The sequence below is a fragment of the Physcomitrium patens genome, chromosome 20 (genome assembly GCF_059467195.1).
Source record: "Physcomitrium patens ecotype Gransden chromosome 20, ASM5946719v1, whole genome shotgun sequence".
NCBI lineage: Eukaryota > Viridiplantae > Streptophyta > Bryopsida > Funariales > Funariaceae > Physcomitrium > Physcomitrium patens.
The window spans coordinates 8,396,716-8,416,003 of NC_143429.1; positions in this window are offsets into that span (position 1 = coordinate 8,396,716).

Here is a 19,288-nt window from a genome sequence, read left to right on the forward strand (position 1 = left end):
CACTAGTGTTTGAAAGTTTTATGAGATAGTGAGTCATTTTGAGTGGAGTGACGTGAGGGAGACTTATGAGAGCCATAGAATTACTTTACAATTCATTCCCCACCATTTAGACGTGATTTGGACTCATAATTTACAAAAAGTTGCAAAACAGCGAATTCTGGGTTTGTGGTTCAGCGATCTTTGAGTAGTGATATCTTCTCCATTACAACTCCAAATCAAGAGTTTTTGGACCTACGTGTAGCTTGAGATGGCATCTTTTGAGGGTGATAGCTTGAGAATGGTTGAAAAGTTCAAAGGTGACAACTTTCACCACTGGAAGGCCAAAATGGAGCTACTTTTGGCGTCATTGGATCTTTGGGAGATTGTATGTGAGGAGGAAGAGGCACCTGGGGTAGAGGCAAGCATCAAGGAGCATAAGGAGTTCAAAAGACGAGAAAAGAAGGCTTTTGGCATAATTGCCACCAATTTAGATGAGAGCAACTTTGCTCATGTTATTTCTTGCAAAGGGGCAGCAGAGGCATGGAAGACTCTTTGCAACGTCTATGAGTAGAAATCTCTCCAATGTACTATGGTCAAGGCAAAAATTCTTCACCGTGAAGATGGAAGAAGGTGAAGATCTCATGGCTCATGTGAATAAGGTAAAAGCACTTGCAAACCAACTTGCTGTTATTGACAAGCCTTTACATGAAGAAGATGTTGTGATGACATTGCTCTCAAGCCTTCCGGACTCCTATTCCTCCTCATTGTGGCATTGGAGTCAATTTCAAGAAAAGATCTTACTTTGGACTATGTCACGGCAAGACTAGCCCATGAAGTGACCAAAAGAAAGCAAAAGGAGTCTATTGGAGAGCAATCAGCACTATTCACGAGACCAAGTAAGGCAAGTACTTCCATTCAACATAATCTTCCCAAAACTTGTTATATTTGTGGAAAACCAGGGGCATTTTGCTAGGAATTGTTTCAAGGCAAAGAGAGGAGAAAGAGAGAATGCCAATAATGCTTTTCATGACCATGGAGGTGATGACTTTGCATTCATGGCAAACAACATAGGACACCATTTCCTAGTGGAATTGCAACAAGAGCAAATCAATTCTTTGGAGCTTGTGCATTCGGATGTTTGTGGACCCATGAAAACACCATCTATGAGTGGAGCAAGATATTTTGTCACATTTATTGATGACTTTTCAAGGAAGGTATGGATTTATATCATCAAGGCCAAAAGTGAGTGTTTTGCTAAGTTTAAGGAGTGGAAAGCACTTGTGGAGAAGCAATGTGAGCACAAGATTAAGGTCTTTGCGATCGGACAATGGAGGTGAGTATTTGTCCAAAGACTTTGATGAGTTATTGAAGCATGAAGGCATTGCAAGACACACCTCCACTCCCTATACCCCACAACAAAATGGAGTTCTTTGAAAGAGCAAATCGCACCATTGTGGAGATGGCAAGGAGTATGATTCATGCTCAAAAGCTTGGATATGAGTATTGGGCGGAAGGCGTGGTAAATGCCGTATATACAAGAAATAGGTGTCCCTCAAGTGCATTTGAAGGAATGACTCCCGAAGAAGCTTGGGACCTGGTAAGAAACCTTGTTTATCTCATATGAGGATTTTTGGATGCATTGCATATCTTCACTTTGAGAATGTTCTTCTTCATCTTCTTGTTTGTTTGTTGGAGTTGAAGATGTGTCCACAAACACACCACTACTCCCACTTGGACACATCTCCCACTTTTCACTACCACTCTTATGCTCCAAGAACTCTACATCACGACTTTTGATGATCTTTTTGGTATCTAAACACATGAGCCTATATGCCTTGGTGCCTTCACAATAACCAAGGAATATACATCTTGTGCCTTTTGCATCAAGTTTGCCTCTCATACTATCTGGAACCTTGGCATATGCAATGCATCCAAAAGACCTCATGTGAGATATGCAAGGTTTCTTACTAGTCCAATCTTCTTGGGGAGTCATTCCTTCAAGTGCACTTGTGGGACACCTATTTCTTGTATACACGGCATTTACCACGGCTTCCGCCCAATACTCATACCCAAGTTTTTGAGCATGAAGCATACTCCTAGCCATCTCCACAATGGTGCGATTTGCTCTTTCAGCAACTCCATTTTGTTGTGGGGTGTAGGGAGTGGAGGTTTGTCTTTCAATGCCTTCATGTTTCAATAATTCATTGAAGTGATGAGACAAATACTCACCTCGTGTTGAAGGAAAGAACTCATTTAGTTGTTGCTAATGGTCAATAGAGTATATAAGTAATGAGGGATATCCTACAAGGTTAGTTGCTGGTCTATAGTGCCTTAGAATACAAGGAGAGGGCTGGTCCTAAGAGATATCCCATATGGGTTGTAACACATGGTACCTTGGTACTAGTATATAAGAAAAGGGTTTGCATGGGAAGAATCATCTCATACCACATTCTATTTGTGAAGTGCAACCTTGCTGGTCCTAACTTGCTTGTGTGGAGTTTGCTTTCTATGTTTCAATAGGTTATGGGCCCACACTCTCTTACCAAGTAAGTTGTTCTTGCATTATTTCTTTGTTGCTTACTTTGGTGGTTGGGATCTTGTGGTAGAGTGTTGCTAGTGTGTTGTTGAAGTCATTGCTCCTGGATTTGTGAGTATATGAGTTTTGTGCAAGACCTTGATAGTGTCTTTGCTGAAGTAACACTAGTGTTTGAAAGTTTTATGAGATAGTGAGTCATTTTGAGTGGAGTGACGTGAGGGAGACTTATGAGAGCCATAGAATTACTTTACAATTCATTCCCCACCATTTAGACGTGATTTGGACTCATAATTTACAAAAAGTTGCAAAACAGCGAATTCTGGGTTTGTGGTTCAGCGATCTTTGAGTAGTGATATCTTCTCCATTACAACTCCAAATCAAGAGTTTTTGGACCTACGTGTAGCTTGAGATGGCATCTTTTGAGGGTGATAGCTTGAGAATGGTTGAAAAGTTCAAAGGTGACAACTTTCACCACTGGAAGGCCAAAATGGAGCTACTTTTGGCGTCATTGGATCTTTGGGAGATTGTATGTGAGGAGGAAGAGGCACCTGGGGTAGAGGCAAGCATCAAGGAGCATAAGGAGTTCAAAAGACGAGAAAAGAAGGCTTTTGGCATAATTGCCACCAATTTAGATGAGAGCAACTTTGCTCATGTTATTTCTTGCAAAGGGGCAGCAGAGGCATGGAAGACTCTTTGCAACGTCTATGAGAGTAGAAATCTCTCCAATGTACTATGGTCAAGGCAAAAATTCTTCACCGTGAAGATGGAAGAAGGTGAAGATCTCATGGCTCATGTGAATAAGGTAAAAGCACTTGCAAACCAACTTGCTGTTATTGACAAGCCTTTACATGAAGAAGATGTTGTGATGACATTGCTCTCAAGCCTTCCGGACTCCTATTCCTCCCTCATTGTGGCATTGGAGTCAATTTCAAGAAAAGATCTTACTTTGGACTATGTCACGGCAAGACTAGCCCATGAAGTGACCAAAAGAAAGCAAAAGGAGTCTATTGGAGAGCAATCAGCACTATTCACGAGACCAAGTAAGGCAAGTACTTCCATTCAACATAATCTTCCCAAAACTTGTTATATTTGTGGAAAACCAGGGCATTTTGCTAGGAATTGTTTCAAGGCAAAGAGAGGAGAAAGAGAGAATGCCAATAATGCTTTTCATGACCATGGAGGTGATGACTTTGCATTCATGGCAAACAACATAGGACACCATTTCCTAGTGGAATTGCAACAAGAGCAAATCAATTCTTTGGAGCTTGTGCATTCGGATGTTTGTGGACCCATGAAAACACCATCTATGAGTGGAGCAAGATATTTTGTCACATTTATTGATGACTTTTCAAGGAAGGTATGGATTTATATCATCAAGGCCAAAAGTGAGTGTTTTGCTAAGTTTAAGGAGTGGAAAGCACTTGTGGAGAAGCAATGTGAGCACAAGATTAAGGCTTTGCGATCGGACAATGGAGGTGAGTATTTGTCCAAAGACTTTGATGAGTTATTGAAGCATGAAGGCATTGCAAGACACACCTCCACTCCCTATACCCCACAACAAAATGGAGTTCTTTGAAAGAGCAAATCGCACCATTGTGGAGATGGCAAGGAGTATGATTCATGCTCAAAAGCTTGGATATGAGTATTGGGCGGAAGGCTGTGGTAAATGCCGTATATACAAGAAATAGGTGTCCCTCAAGTGCATTTGAAGGAATGACTCCCGAAGAAGCTTGGGTGGTAAGAAACCTTGTTTATCTCATATGAGGATTTTTGGATGCATTGCATATCTTCACTTTGAGAATGTTCTTCTTCATCTTCTTGTTTGTTTGTTGGAGTTGAAGATGTGTCCACAAACACACCACTACTCCCACTTGGACACATCTCCCACTTTTCACTACCACTCTTATGCTCCAAGAACTCTACATCACGACTTTTGATGATCTTTTTGGTATCTAAACACATGAGCCTATATGCCTTGGTGCCTTCACAATAACCAAGGAATATACATCTTGTGCCTTTTGCATCAAGTTTGCCTCTCATACTATCTGGAACCTTGGCATATGCAATGCATCCAAAAGACCTCATGTGAGATATGCAAGGTTTCTTACTAGTCCAATCTTCTTGGGGAGTCATTCCTTCAAGTGCACTTGTGGGACACCTATTTCTTGTATACACGGCATTTACCACGCTTCCGCCCAATACTCATACCCAAGTTTTTGAGCATGAAGCATACTCCTAGCCATCTCCACAATGGTGCGATTTGCTCTTTCAGCAACTCCATTTTGTTGTGGGGTGTAGGGAGTGGAGGTTTGTCTTTCAATGCCTTCATGTTTCAATAATTCATTGAAGTGATGAGACAAATACTCACCTCGTGTTGAAGGAAAGAACTCATTTAGTTGTTGCTAATGGTCAATAGAGTATATAAGTAATGAGGGATATCCTACAAGGTTAGTTGCTGGTCTATAGTGCCTTAGAATACAAGGAGAGGGCTGGTCCTAAGAGATATCCCATATGGGTTGTAACACATGGTACCTTGGTACTAGTATATAAGAAAAGGGTTTGCATGGGAAGAATCATCTCATACCACATTCTATTTGTGAAGTGCAACCTTGCTGGTCCTAACTTGCTTGTGTGGAGTTTGCTTTCTATGTTTCAATAGGTTATGGGCCCACACTCTCTTACCAAGTAAGTTGTTCTTGCATTATTTCTTTGTTGCTTACTTTGGTGGTTGGGATCTTGTGGTAGAGTGTTGCTAGTGTGTTGTTGAAGTCATTGCTCCTGGATTTGTGAGTATATGAGTTTTGTGCAAGACCTTGATAGTGTCTTTGCTGAAGTAACACTAGTGTTTGAAAGTTTTATGAGATAGTGAGTCATTTTGAGTGGAGTGACGTGAGGGAGACTTATGAGAGCCATAGAATTACTTTACAATTCATTCCCCACCATTTAGACGTGATTTGGACTCATAATTTACAAAAAGTTGCAAAACAGCGAATTCTGGGTTTGTGGTTCAGCGATCTTTGAGTAGTGATATCTTCTCCATTACAACTCCAAATCAAGAGTTTTTGGACCTACGTGTAGCTTGAGATGGCATCTTTTGAGGGTGATAGCTTGAGAATGGTTGAAAAGTTCAAAGGTGACAACTTTCACCACTGGAAGGCCAAAATGGAGCTACTTTTGGCGTCATTGGATCTTTGGGAGATTGTATGTGAGGAGGAAGAGGCACCTGGGGTAGAGGCAAGCATCAAGGAGCATAAGGAGTTCAAAAGACGAGAAAAGAAGGCTTTTGGCATAATTGCCACCAATTTAGATGAGAGCAACTTTGCTCATGTTATTTCTTGCAAAGGGGCAGCAGAGGCATGGAAGACTCTTTGCAACGTCTATGAGAGTAGAAATCTCTCCAATGTACTATGGTCAAGGCAAAAATTCTTCACCGTGAAGATGGAAGAAGGTGAAGATCTCATGGCTCATGTGAATAAGGTAAAAGCACTTGCAAACCAACTTGCTGTTATTGACAAGCCTTTACATGAAGAAGATGTTGTGATGACATTGCTCTCAAGCCTTCCGGACTCCTATTCCTCCCTCATTGTGGCATTGGAGTCAATTTCAAGAAAAGATCTTACTTTGGACTATGTCACGGCAAGACTAGCCCATGAAGTGACCAAAAGAAAGCAAAAGGAGTCTATTGGAGAGCAATCAGCACTATTCACGAGACCAAGTAAGGCAAGTACTTCCATTCAACATAATCTTCCCAAAACTTGTTATATTTGTGGAAAACCAGGGCATTTTGCTAGGAATTGTTTCAAGGCAAAGAGAGGAGAAAGAGAGAATGCCAATAATGCTTTTCATGACCATGGAGGTGATGACTTTGCATTCATGGCAAACAACATAGGACACCATTTCCTAGTGGAATTGCAACAAGAGCAAATCAATTCTTTGGAGCTTGTGCATTCGGATGTTTGTGGACCCATGAAAACACCATCTATGAGTGGAGCAAGATATTTTGTCACATTTATTGATGACTTTTCAAGGAAGGTATGGATTTATATCATCAAGGCCAAAAGTGAGTGTTTTGCTAAGTTTAAGGAGTGGAAAGCACTTGTGGAGAAGCAATGTGAGCACAAGATTAAGGTGCTGCGATCGGACAATGGAGGTGAGTATTTGTCCAAAGACTTTGATGAGTTATTGAAGCATGAAGGCATTGCAAGACACACCTCCACTCCCTATACCCCACAACAAAATGGAGTTCTTTGAAAGAGCAAATCGCACCATTGTGGAGATGGCAAGGAGTATGATTCATGCTCAAAAGCTTGGATATGAGTATTGGGCGGAAGGCGTGGTAAATGCCGTATATACAAGAAATAGGTGTCCCTCAAGTGCATTTGAAGGAATGACTCCCGAAGAAGCTTGGACTGGTAAGAAACCTTGTTTATCTCATATGAGGATTTTTGGATGCATTGCATATCTTCACTTTGAGAATGTTCTTCTTCATCTTCTTGTTTGTTTGTTGGAGTTGAAGATGTGTCCACAAACACACCACTACTCCCACTTGGACACATCTCCCACTTTTCACTACCACTCTTATGCTCCAAGAACTCTACATCACGACTTTTGATGATCTTTTTGGTATCTAAACACATGAGCCTATATGCCTTGGTGCCTTCACAATAACCAAGGAATATACATCTTGTGCCTTTTGCATCAAGTTTGCCTCTCATACTATCTGGAACCTTGGCATATGCAATGCATCCAAAAGACCTCATGTGAGATATGCAAGGTTTCTTACTAGTCCAATCTTCTTGGGAGTCATTCCTTCAAGTGCACTTGTGGGACACCTATTTCTTGTATACACGGCATTTACCACAGCTTCCGCCCAATACTCATACCCAAGTTTTTGAGCATGAAGCATACTCCTAGCCATCTCCACAATGGTGCGATTTGCTCTTTCAGCAACTCCATTTTGTTGTGGGGTGTAGGGAGTGGAGGTTTGTCTTTCAATGCCTTCATGTTTCAATAATTCATTGAAGTGATGAGACAAATACTCACCTCGTGTTGAAGGAAAGAACTCATTTAGTTGTTGCTAATGGTCAATAGAGTATATAAGTAATGAGGGATATCCTACAAGGTTAGTTGCTGGTCTATAGTGCCTTAGAATACAAGGAGAGGGCTGGTCCTAAGAGATATCCCATATGGGTTGTAACACATGGTACCTTGGTACTAGTATATAAGAAAAGGGTTTGCATGGGAAGAATCATCTCATACCACATTCTATTTGTGAAGTGCAACCTTGCTGGTCCTAACTTGCTTGTGTGGAGTTTGCTTTCTATGTTTCAATAGGTTATGGGCCCACACTCTCTTACCAAGTAAGTTGTTCTTGCATTATTTCTTTGTTGCTTACTTTGGTGGTTGGGATCTTGTGGTAGAGTGTTGCTAGTGTGTTGTTGAAGTCATTGCTCCTGGATTTGTGAGTATATGAGTTTTGTGCAAGACCTTGATAGTGTCTTTGCTGAAGTAACACTAGTGTTTGAAAGTTTTATGAGATAGTGAGTCATTTTGAGTGGAGTGACGTGAGGGAGACTTATGAGAGCCATAGAATTACTTTACAATTCATTCCCCACCATTTAGACGTGATTTGGACTCATAATTTACAAAAAGTTGCAAAACAGCGAATTCTGGGTTTGTGGTTCAGCGATCTTTGAGTAGTGATATCTTCTCCATTACAACTCCAAATCAAGAGTTTTTGGACCTACGTGTAGCTTGAGATGGCATCTTTTGAGGGTGATAGCTTGAGAATGGTTGAAAAGTTCAAAGGTGACAACTTTCACCACTGGAAGGCCAAAATGGAGCTACTTTTGGCGTCATTGGATCTTTGGGAGATTGTATGTGAGGAGGAAGAGGCACCTGGGGTAGAGGCAAGCATCAAGGAGCATAAGGAGTTCAAAAGACGAGAAAAGAAGGCTTTTGGCATAATTGCCACCAATTTAGATGAGAGCAACTTTGCTCATGTTATTTCTTGCAAAGGGGCAGCAGAGGCATGGAAGACTCTTTGCAACGTCTATGAGAGTAGAAATCTCTCCAATGTACTATGGTCAAGGCAAAAATTCTTCACCGTGAAGATGGAAGAAGGTGAAGATCTCATGGCTCATGTGAATAAGGTAAAAGCACTTGCAAACCAACTTGCTGTTATTGACAAGCCTTTACATGAAGAAGATGTTGTGATGACATTGCTCTCAAGCCTTCCGGACTCCTATTCCTCCCTCATTGTGGCATTGGAGTCAATTTCAAGAAAAGATCTTACTTTGGACTATGTCACGGCAAGACTAGCCCATGAAGTGACCAAAAGAAAGCAAAAGGAGTCTATTGGAGAGCAATCAGCACTATTCACGAGACCAAGTAAGGCAAGTACTTCCATTCAACATAATCTTCCCAAAACTTGTTATATTTGTGGAAAACCAGGGCATTTTGCTAGGAATTGTTTCAAGGCAAAGAGAGGAGAAAGAGAGAATGCCAATAATGCTTTTCATGACCATGGAGGTGATGACTTTGCATTCATGGCAAACAACATAGGACACCATTTCCTAGTGGAATTGCAACAAGAGCAAATCAATTCTTTGGAGCTTGTGCATTCGGATGTTTGTGGACCCATGAAAACACCATCTATGAGTGGAGCAAGATATTTTGTCACATTTATTGATGACTTTTCAAGGAAGGTATGGATTTATATCATCAAGGCCAAAAGTGAGTGTTTTGCTAAGTTTAAGGAGTGGAAAGCACTTGTGGAGAAGCAATGTGAGCACAAGATTAAGGTCTTTGCGATCGGACAATGGAGGTGAGTATTTGTCCAAAGACTTTGATGAGTTATTGAAGCATGAAGGCATTGCAGAGACACCTCCACTCCCTATACCCCACAACAAAATGGAGTTCTTTGAAAGAGCAAATCGCACCATTGTGGAGATGGCAAGGAGTATGATTCATGCTCAAAAGCTTGGATATGAGTATTGGGCGGAAGGCTGTGGTAAATGCCGTATATACAAGAAATAGGTGTCCCTCAAGTGCATTTGAAGGAATGACTCCCGAAGAAGCTTGGACTGGTAAGAAACCTTGTTTATCTCATATGAGGATTTTTGGATGCATTGCATATCTTCACTTTGAGAATGTTCTTCTTCATCTTCTTGTTTGTTTGTTGGAGTTGAAGATGTGTCCACAAACACACCACTACTCCCACTTGGACACATCTCCCACTTTTCACTACCACTCTTATGCTCCAAGAACTCTACATCACGACTTTTGATGATCTTTTTGGTATCTAAACACATGAGCCTATATGCCTTGGTGCCTTCACAATAACCAAGGAATATACATCTTGTGCCTTTTGCATCAAGTTTGCCTCTCATACTATCTGGAACCTTGGCATATGCAATGCATCCAAAAGACCTCATGTGAGATATGCAAGGTTTCTTACTAGTCCAATCTTCTTGGGGAGTCATTCCTTCAAGTGCACTTGTGGGACACCTATTTCTTGTATACACGGCATTTACCACGCTTCCGCCCAATACTCATACCCAAGTTTTTGAGCATGAAGCATACTCCTAGCCATCTCCACAATGGTGCGATTTGCTCTTTCAGCAACTCCATTTTGTTGTGGGGTGTAGGGAGTGGAGGTTTGTCTTTCAATGCCTTCATGTTTCAATAATTCATTGAAGTGATGAGACAAATACTCACCTCGTGTTGAAGGAAAGAACTCATTTAGTTGTTGCTAATGGTCAATAGAGTATATAAGTAATGAGGGATATCCTACAAGGTTAGTTGCTGGTCTATAGTGCCTTAGAATACAAGGAGAGGGCTGGTCCTAAGAGATATCCCATATGGGTTGTAACACATGGTACCTTGGTACTAGTATATAAGAAAAGGGTTTGCATGGGAAGAATCATCTCATACCACATTCTATTTGTGAAGTGCAACCTTGCTGGTCCTAACTTGCTTGTGTGGAGTTTGCTTTCTATGTTTCAATAGGTTATGGGCCCACACTCTCTTACCAAGTAAGTTGTTCTTGCATTATTTCTTTGTTGCTTACTTTGGTGGTTGGGATCTTGTGGTAGAGTGTTGCTAGTGTGTTGTTGAAGTCATTGCTCCTGGATTTGTGAGTATATGAGTTTTGTGCAAGACCTTGATAGTGTCTTTGCTGAAGTAACACTAGTGTTTGAAAGTTTTATGAGATAGTGAGTCATTTTGAGTGGAGTGACGTGAGGGAGACTTATGAGAGCCATAGAATTACTTTACAATTCATTCCCCACCATTTAGACGTGATTTGGACTCATAATTTACAAAAAGTTGCAAAACAGCGAATTCTGGGTTTGTGGTTCAGCGATCTTTGAGTAGTGATATCTTCTCCATTACAACTCCAAATCAAGAGTTTTTTGGACCTACGTGTAGCTTGAGATGGCATCTTTTGAGGGTGATAGCTTGAGAATGGTTGAAAAGTTCAAAGGTGACAACTTTCACCACTGGAAGGCCAAAATGGAGCTACTTTTGGCGTCATTGGATCTTTGGGAGATTGTATGTGAGGAGGAAGAGGCACCTGGGGTAGAGGCAAGCATCAAGGAGCATAAGGAGTTCAAAAGACGAGAAAAGAAGGCTTTTGGCATAATTGCCACCAATTTAGATGAGAGCAACTTTGCTCATGTTATTTCTTGCAAAGGGGCAGCAGAGGCATGGAAGACTCTTTGCAACGTCTATGAGAGTAGAAATCTCTCCAATGTACTATGGTCAAGGCAAAAATTCTTCACCGTGAAGATGGAAGAAGGTGAAGATCTCATGGCTCATGTGAATAAGGTAAAAGCACTTGCAAACCAACTTGCTGTTATTGACAAGCCTTTACATGAAGAAGATGTTGTGATGACATTGCTCTCAAGCCTTCCGGACTCCTATTCCTCCCTCATTGTGGCATTGGAGTCAATTTCAAGAAAAGATCTTACTTTGGACTATGTCACGGCAAGACTAGCCCATGAAGTGACCAAAAGAAAGCAAAAGGAGTCTATTGGAGAGCAATCAGCACTATTCACGAGACCAAGTAAGGCAAGTACTTCCATTCAACATAATCTTCCCAAAACTTGTTATATTTGTGGAAAACCAGGGCATTTTGCTAGGAATTGTTTCAAGGCAAAGAGAGGAGAAAGAGAGAATGCCAATAATGCTTTTCATGACCATGGAGGTGATGACTTTGCATTCATGGCAAACAACATAGGACACCATTTCCTAGTGGAATTGCAACAAGAGCAAATCAATTCTTTGGAGCTTGTGCATTCGGATGTTTGTGGACCCATGAAAACACCATCTATGAGTGGAGCAAGATATTTTGTCACATTTATTGATGACTTTTCAAGGAAGGTATGGATTTATATCATCAAGGCCAAAAGTGAGTGTTTTGCTAAGTTTAAGGAGTGGAAAGCACTTGTGGAGAAGCAATGTGAGCACAAGATTAAGGTGCTTTGCGATCGGACAATGGAGGTGAGTATTTGTCCAAAGACTTTGATGAGTTATTGAAGCATGAAGGCATTGCAAGACACACCTCCACTCCCTATACCCCACAACAAAATGGAGTTGCTGAAAGAGCAAATCGCACCATTGTGGAGATGGCAAGGAGTATGATTCATGCTCAAAAGCTTGGATATGAGTATTGGGCGGAAGCTGTGGTAAATGCCGTATATACAAGAAATAGGTGTCCCTCAAGTGCATTTGAAGGAATGACTCGAAGAAGCTTGGGACTGGTAAGAAACCTTGTTTATCTCATATGAGGATTTTTGGATGCATTGCATATCTTCACTTTGAGAATGTTCTTCTTCATCTTCTTGTTTGTTTGTTGGAGTTGAAGATGTGTCCACAAACACACCACTACTCCCACTTGGACACATCTCCCACTTTTCACTACCACTCTTATGCTCCAAGAACTCTACATCACGACTTTTGATGATCTTTTTGGTATCTAAACACATGAGCCTATATGCCTTGGTGCCTTCACAATAACCAAGGAATATACATCTTGTGCCTTTTGCATCAAGTTTGCCTCTCATACTATCTGGAACCTTGGCATATGCAATGCATCCAAAAGACCTCATGTGAGATATGCAAGGTTTCTTACTAGTCCAATCTTCTTGGGGAGTCATTCCTTCAAGTGCACTTGTGGGACACCTATTTCTTGTATACACGGCATTTACCACAGCTTCCGCCCAATACTCATACCCAAGTTTTTGAGCATGAAGCATACTCCTAGCCATCTCCACAATGGTGCGATTTGCTCTTTCAGCAACTCCATTTTGTTGTGGGGTGTAGGGAGTGGAGGTTTGTCTTTCAATGCCTTCATGTTTCAATAATTCATTGAAGTGATGAGACAAATACTCACCTCGTGTTGAAGGAAAGAACTCATTTAGTTGTTGCTAATGGTCAATAGAGTATATAAGTAATGAGGGATATCCTACAAGGTTAGTTGCTGGTCTATAGTGCCTTAGAATACAAGGAGAGGGCTGGTCCTAAGAGATATCCCATATGGGTTGTAACACATGGTACCTTGGTACTAGTATATAAGAAAAGGGTTTGCATGGGAAGAATCATCTCATACCACATTCTATTTGTGAAGTGCAACCTTGCTGGTCCTAACTTGCTTGTGTGGAGTTTGCTTTCTATGTTTCAATAGGTTATGGGCCCACACTCTCTTACCAAGTAAGTTGTTCTTGCATTATTTCTTTGTTGCTTACTTTGGTGGTTGGGATCTTGTGGTAGAGTGTTGCTAGTGTGTTGTTGAAGTCATTGCTCCTGGATTTGTGAGTATATGAGTTTTGTGCAAGACCTTGATAGTGTCTTTGCTGAAGTAACACTAGTGTTTGAAAGTTTTATGAGATAGTGAGTCATTTTGAGTGGAGTGACGTGAGGGAGACTTATGAGAGCCATAGAATTACTTTACAATTCATTCCCCACCATTTAGACGTGATTTGGACTCATAATTTACAAAAAGTTGCAAAACAGCGAATTCTGGGTTTGTGGTTCAGCGATCTTTGAGTAGTGATATCTTCTCCATTACAACTCCAAATCAAGAGTTTTTTGGACCTACGTGTAGCTTGAGATGGCATCTTTTGAGGGTGATAGCTTGAGAATGGTTGAAAAGTTCAAAGGTGACAACTTTCACCACTGGAAGGCCAAAATGGAGCTACTTTTGGCGTCATTGGATCTTTGGGAGATTGTATGTGAGGAGGAAGAGGCACCTGGGGTAGAGGCAAGCATCAAGGAGCATAAGGAGTTCAAAAGACGAGAAAAGAAGGCTTTTGGCATAATTGCCACCAATTTAGATGAGAGCAACTTTGCTCATGTTATTTCTTGCAAAGGGGCAGCAGAGGCATGGAAGACTCTTTGCAACGTCTATGAGAGTAGAAATCTCTCCAATGTACTATGGTCAAGGCAAAAATTCTTCACCGTGAAGATGGAAGAAGGTGAAGATCTCATGGCTCATGTGAATAAGGTAAAAGCACTTGCAAACCAACTTGCTGTTATTGACAAGCCTTTACATGAAGAAGATGTTGTGATGACATTGCTCTCAAGCCTTCCGGACTCCTATTCCTCCCTCATTGTGGCATTGGAGTCAATTTCAAGAAAAGATCTTACTTTGGACTATGTCACGGCAAGACTAGCCCATGAAGTGACCAAAAGAAAGCAAAAGGAGTCTATTGGAGAGCAATCAGCACTATTCACGAGACCAAGTAAGGCAAGTACTTCCATTCAACATAATCTTCCCAAAACTTGTTATATTTGTGGAAAACCAGGGCATTTTGCTAGGAATTGTTTCAAGGCAAAGAGAGGAGAAAGAGAGAATGCCAATAATGCTTTTCATGACCATGGAGGTGATGACTTTGCATTCATGGCAAACAACATAGGACACCATTTCCTAGTGGAATTGCAACAAGAGCAAATCAATTCTTTGGAGCTTGTGCATTCGGATGTTTGTGGACCCATGAAAACACCATCTATGAGTGGAGCAAGATATTTTGTCACATTTATTGATGACTTTTCAAGGAAGGTATGGATTTATATCATCAAGGCCAAAAGTGAGTGTTTTGCTAAGTTTAAGGAGTGGAAAGCACTTGTGGAGAAGCAATGTGAGCACAAGATTAAGGTGCTGCGATCGGACAATGGAGGTGAGTATTTGTCCAAAGACTTTGATGAGTTATTGAAGCATGAAGGCATTGCAAGACAAACCTCTACTCCCTATACCCCACAACAAAATGGAGTTGCTGAAAGAGCAAATCGCACCATTGTGGAGATGGCAAGGAGTATGATTCATGCTCAAAAGCTTGGATATGAGTATTGGGCGGAAGCTGTGGTAAATGCCGTATATACAAGAAATAGGTGTCCCTCAAGTGCATTTGAAGAAATGACTCCCGAAGAAGCTTGGACTGGTAAGAAACCTTGTTTATCTCATATGAGGATTTTTGGATGCATTGCATATCTTCACTTTGAGAATGTTCTTCTTCATCTTCTTGTTTGTTTGTTGGAGTTGAAGATGTGTCCACAAACACACCACTACTCCCACTTGGACACATCTCCCACTTTTCACTACCACTCTTATGCTCCAAGAACTCTACATCACGACTTTTGATGATCTTTTTGGTATCTAAACACATGAGCCTATATGCCTTGGTGCCTTCACAATAACCAAGGAATATACATCTTGTGCCTTTTGCATCAAGTTTGCCTCTCATACTATCTGGAACCTTGGCATATGCAATGCATCCAAAAGACCTCATGTGAGATATGCAAGGTTTCTTACTAGTCCAATCTTCTTGGGGAGTCATTCCTTCAAGTGCACTTGTGGGACACCTATTTCTTGTATACACGGCATTTACCACAGCTTCCGCCCAATACTCATACCCAAGTTTTTGAGCATGAAGCATACTCCTAGCCATCTCCACAATGGTGCGATTTGCTCTTTCAGCAACTCCATTTTGTTGTGGGGTGTAGGGAGTGGAGGTTTGTCTTTCAATGCCTTCATGTTTCAATAATTCATTGAAGTGATGAGACAAATACTCACCTCGTGTTGAAGGAAAGAACTCATTTAGTTGTTGCTAATGGTCAATAGAGTATATAAGTAATGAGGGATATCCTACAAGGTTAGTTGCTGGTCTATAGTGCCTTAGAATACAAGGAGAGGGCTGGTCCTAAGAGATATCCCATATGGGTTGTAACACATGGTACCTTGGTACTAGTATATAAGAAAAGGGTTTGCATGGGAAGAATCATCTCATACCACATTCTATTTGTGAAGTGCAACCTTGCTGGTCCTAACTTGCTTGTGTGGAGTTTGCTTTCTATGTTTCAATAGGTTATGGGCCCACACTCTCTTACCAAGTAAGTTGTTCTTGCATTATTTCTTTGTTGCTTACTTTGGTGGTTGGGATCTTGTGGTAGAGTGTTGCTAGTGTGTTGTTGAAGTCATTGCTCCTGGATTTGTGAGTATATGAGTTTTGTGCAAGACCTTGATAGTGTCTTTGCTGAAGTAACACTAGTGTTTGAAAGTTTTATGAGATAGTGAGTCATTTTGAGTGGAGTGACGTGAGGGAGACTTATGAGAGCCATAGAATTACTTTACAATTCATTCCCCACCATTTAGACGTGATTTGGACTCATAATTTACAAAAAGTTGCAAAACAGCGAATTCTGGGTTTGTGGTTCAGCGATCTTTGAGTAGTGATATCTTCTCCATTACAACTCCAAATCAAGAGTTTTTTGGACCTACGTGTAGCTTGAGATGGCATCTTTTGAGGGTGATAGCTTGAGAATGGTTGAAAAGTTCAAAGGTGACAACTTTCACCACTGGAAGGCCAAAATGGAGCTACTTTTGGCGTCATTGGATCTTTGGGAGATTGTATGTGAGGAGGAAGAGGCACCTGGGGTAGAGGCAAGCATCAAGGAGCATAAGGAGTTCAAAAGACGAGAAAAGAAGGCTTTTGGCATAATTGCCACCAATTTAGATGAGAGCAACTTTGCTCATGTTATTTCTTGCAAAGGGGCAGCAGAGGCATGGAAGACTCTTTGCAACGTCTATGAGAGTAGAAATCTCTCCAATGTACTATGGTCAAGGCAAAAATTCTTCACCGTGAAGATGGAAGAAGGTGAAGATCTCATGGCTCATGTGAATAAGGTAAAAGCACTTGCAAACCAACTTGCTGTTATTGACAAGCCTTTACATGAAGAAGATGTTGTGATGACATTGCTCTCAAGCCTTCCGGACTCCTATTCCTCCCTCATTGTGGCATTGGAGTCAATTTCAAGAAAAGATCTTACTTTGGACTATGTCACGGCAAGACTAGCCCATGAAGTGACCAAAAGAAAGCAAAAGGAGTCTATTGGAGAGCAATCAGCACTATTCACGAGACCAAGTAAGGCAAGTACTTCCATTCAACATAATCTTCCCAAAACTTGTTATATTTGTGGAAAACCAGGGCATTTTGCTAGGAATTGTTTCAAGGCAAAGAGAGGAGAAAGAGAGAATGCCAATAATGCTTTTCATGACCATGGAGGTGATGACTTTGCATTCATGGCAAACAACATAGGACACCATTTCCTAGTGGAATTGCAACAAGAGCAAATCAATTCTTTGGAGCTTGTGCATTCGGATGTTTGTGGACCCATGAAAACACCATCTATGAGTGGAGCAAGATATTTTGTCACATTTATTGATGACTTTTCAAGGAAGGTATGGATTTATATCATCAAGGCCAAAAGTGAGTGTTTTGCTAAGTTTAAGGAGTGGAAAGCACTTGTGGAGAAGCAATGTGAGCACAAGATTAAGGTGCTTTGCGATCGGACAATGGAGGTGAGTATTTGTCCAAAGACTTTGATGAGTTATTGAAGCATGAAGGCATTGCAAGACACACCTCCACTCCCTATACCCCACAACAAAATGGAGTTGCTTTGAAAGAGCAAATCGCACCATTGTGGAGATGGCAAGGAGTATGATTCATGCTCAAAAGCTTGGATATGAGTATTGGGCGGAAGCTGTGGTAAATGCCGTATATACAAGAAATAGGTGTCCCTCAAGTGCATTTGAAGAAATGACTCCCGAAGAAGCTTGGGTGGTAAGAAACCTTGTTTATCTCATATGAGGATTTTTGGATGCATTGCATATCTTCACTTTGAGAATGTTCTTCTTCATCTTCTTGTTTGTTTGTTGGAGTTGAAGATGTGTCCACAAACACACCACTACTCCCACTTGGACACATCTCCCACTTTTCACTACCACTCTTATGCTCCAAGAACTCTACATCACGACTTTTGATGATCTTTTTGGTATCTAAACACATGAGCCTATATGCCTTGGTGCCTTCACAATAACCAAGGAATATACATCTTGTGCCTTTTGCATCAAGTTTGCCTCTCATACTATCTGGAACCTTGGCATATGCAATGCATCCAAAAGACCTCATGTGAGATATGCAAGGTTTCTTACTAGTCCAATCTTCTTGGAGTCATTCCTTCAAGTGCACTTGTGGGACACCTATTTCTTGTATACACGGCATTTACCACGCTTCCGCCCAATACTCATACCCAAGTTTTTGAGCATGAAGCATACTCCTAGCCATCTCCACAATGGTGCGATTTGCTCTTTCAGCAACTCCATTTTGTTGTGGGGTGTAGGGAGTGGAGGTTTGTCTTTCAATGCCTTCATGTTTCAATAATTCATTGAAGTGATGAGACAAATACTCACCTCGTGTTGAAGGAAAGAACTCATTTAGTTGTTGCTAATGGTCAATAGAGTATATAAGTAATGAGGGATATCCTACAAGGTTAGTTGCTGGTCTATAGTGCCTTAGAATACAAGGAGAGGGCTGGTCCTAAGAGATATCCCATATGGGTTGTAACACATGGTACCTTGGTACTAGTATATAAGAAAAGGGTTTGCATGGGAAGAATCATCTCATACCACATTCTATTTGTGAAGTGCAACCTTGCTGGTCCTAACTTGCTTGTGTGGAGTTTGCTTTCTATGTTTCAATAGGTTATGGGCCCACACTCTCTTACCAAGTAAGTTGTTCTTGCATTATTTCTTTGTTGCTTACTTTGGTGGTTGGGATCTTGTGGTAGAGTGTTGCTAGTGTGTTGTTGAAGTCATTGCTCCTGGATTTGTGAGTATATGAGTTTTGTGCAAGACCTTGATAGTGTCTTTGCTGAAGTAACACTAGTGTTTGAAAGTTTTATGAGATAGTGAGTCATTTTGAGTGGAGTGACGTGAGGGAGACTTATGAGAGCCATAGAATTACTTTACAATTCATCCCCCACCATTTAGACGTGATTTGGACTCATAATTTACAAAAAGTTGCAAAACAGCGAATTCTGGGTTTGTGGTTCAGCGATCTTTGAGTAGTGATATCTTCTCCATTACAACTCCAAATCAAGAGTTTTTTGGACCTACGTGTAGCTTGAGATGGCATCTTTTGAGGGTGATAGCTTGAGAATGGTTGAAAAGTTCAAAGGTGACAACTTTCACCACTGGAAGGCCAAAATGGAGCTACTTTTGGCGTCATTGGATCTTTGGGAGATTGTATGTGAGGAGGAAGAGGCACCTGGGGTAGAGGCAAGCATCAAGGAGCATAAGGAGTTCAAAAGACGAGAAAAGAAGGCTTTTGGCATAATTGCCACCAATTTAGATGAGAGCAACTTTGCTCATGTTATTTCTTGCAAAGGGGCAGCAGAGGCATGGAAGACTCTTTGCAACGTCTATGAGAGTAGAAA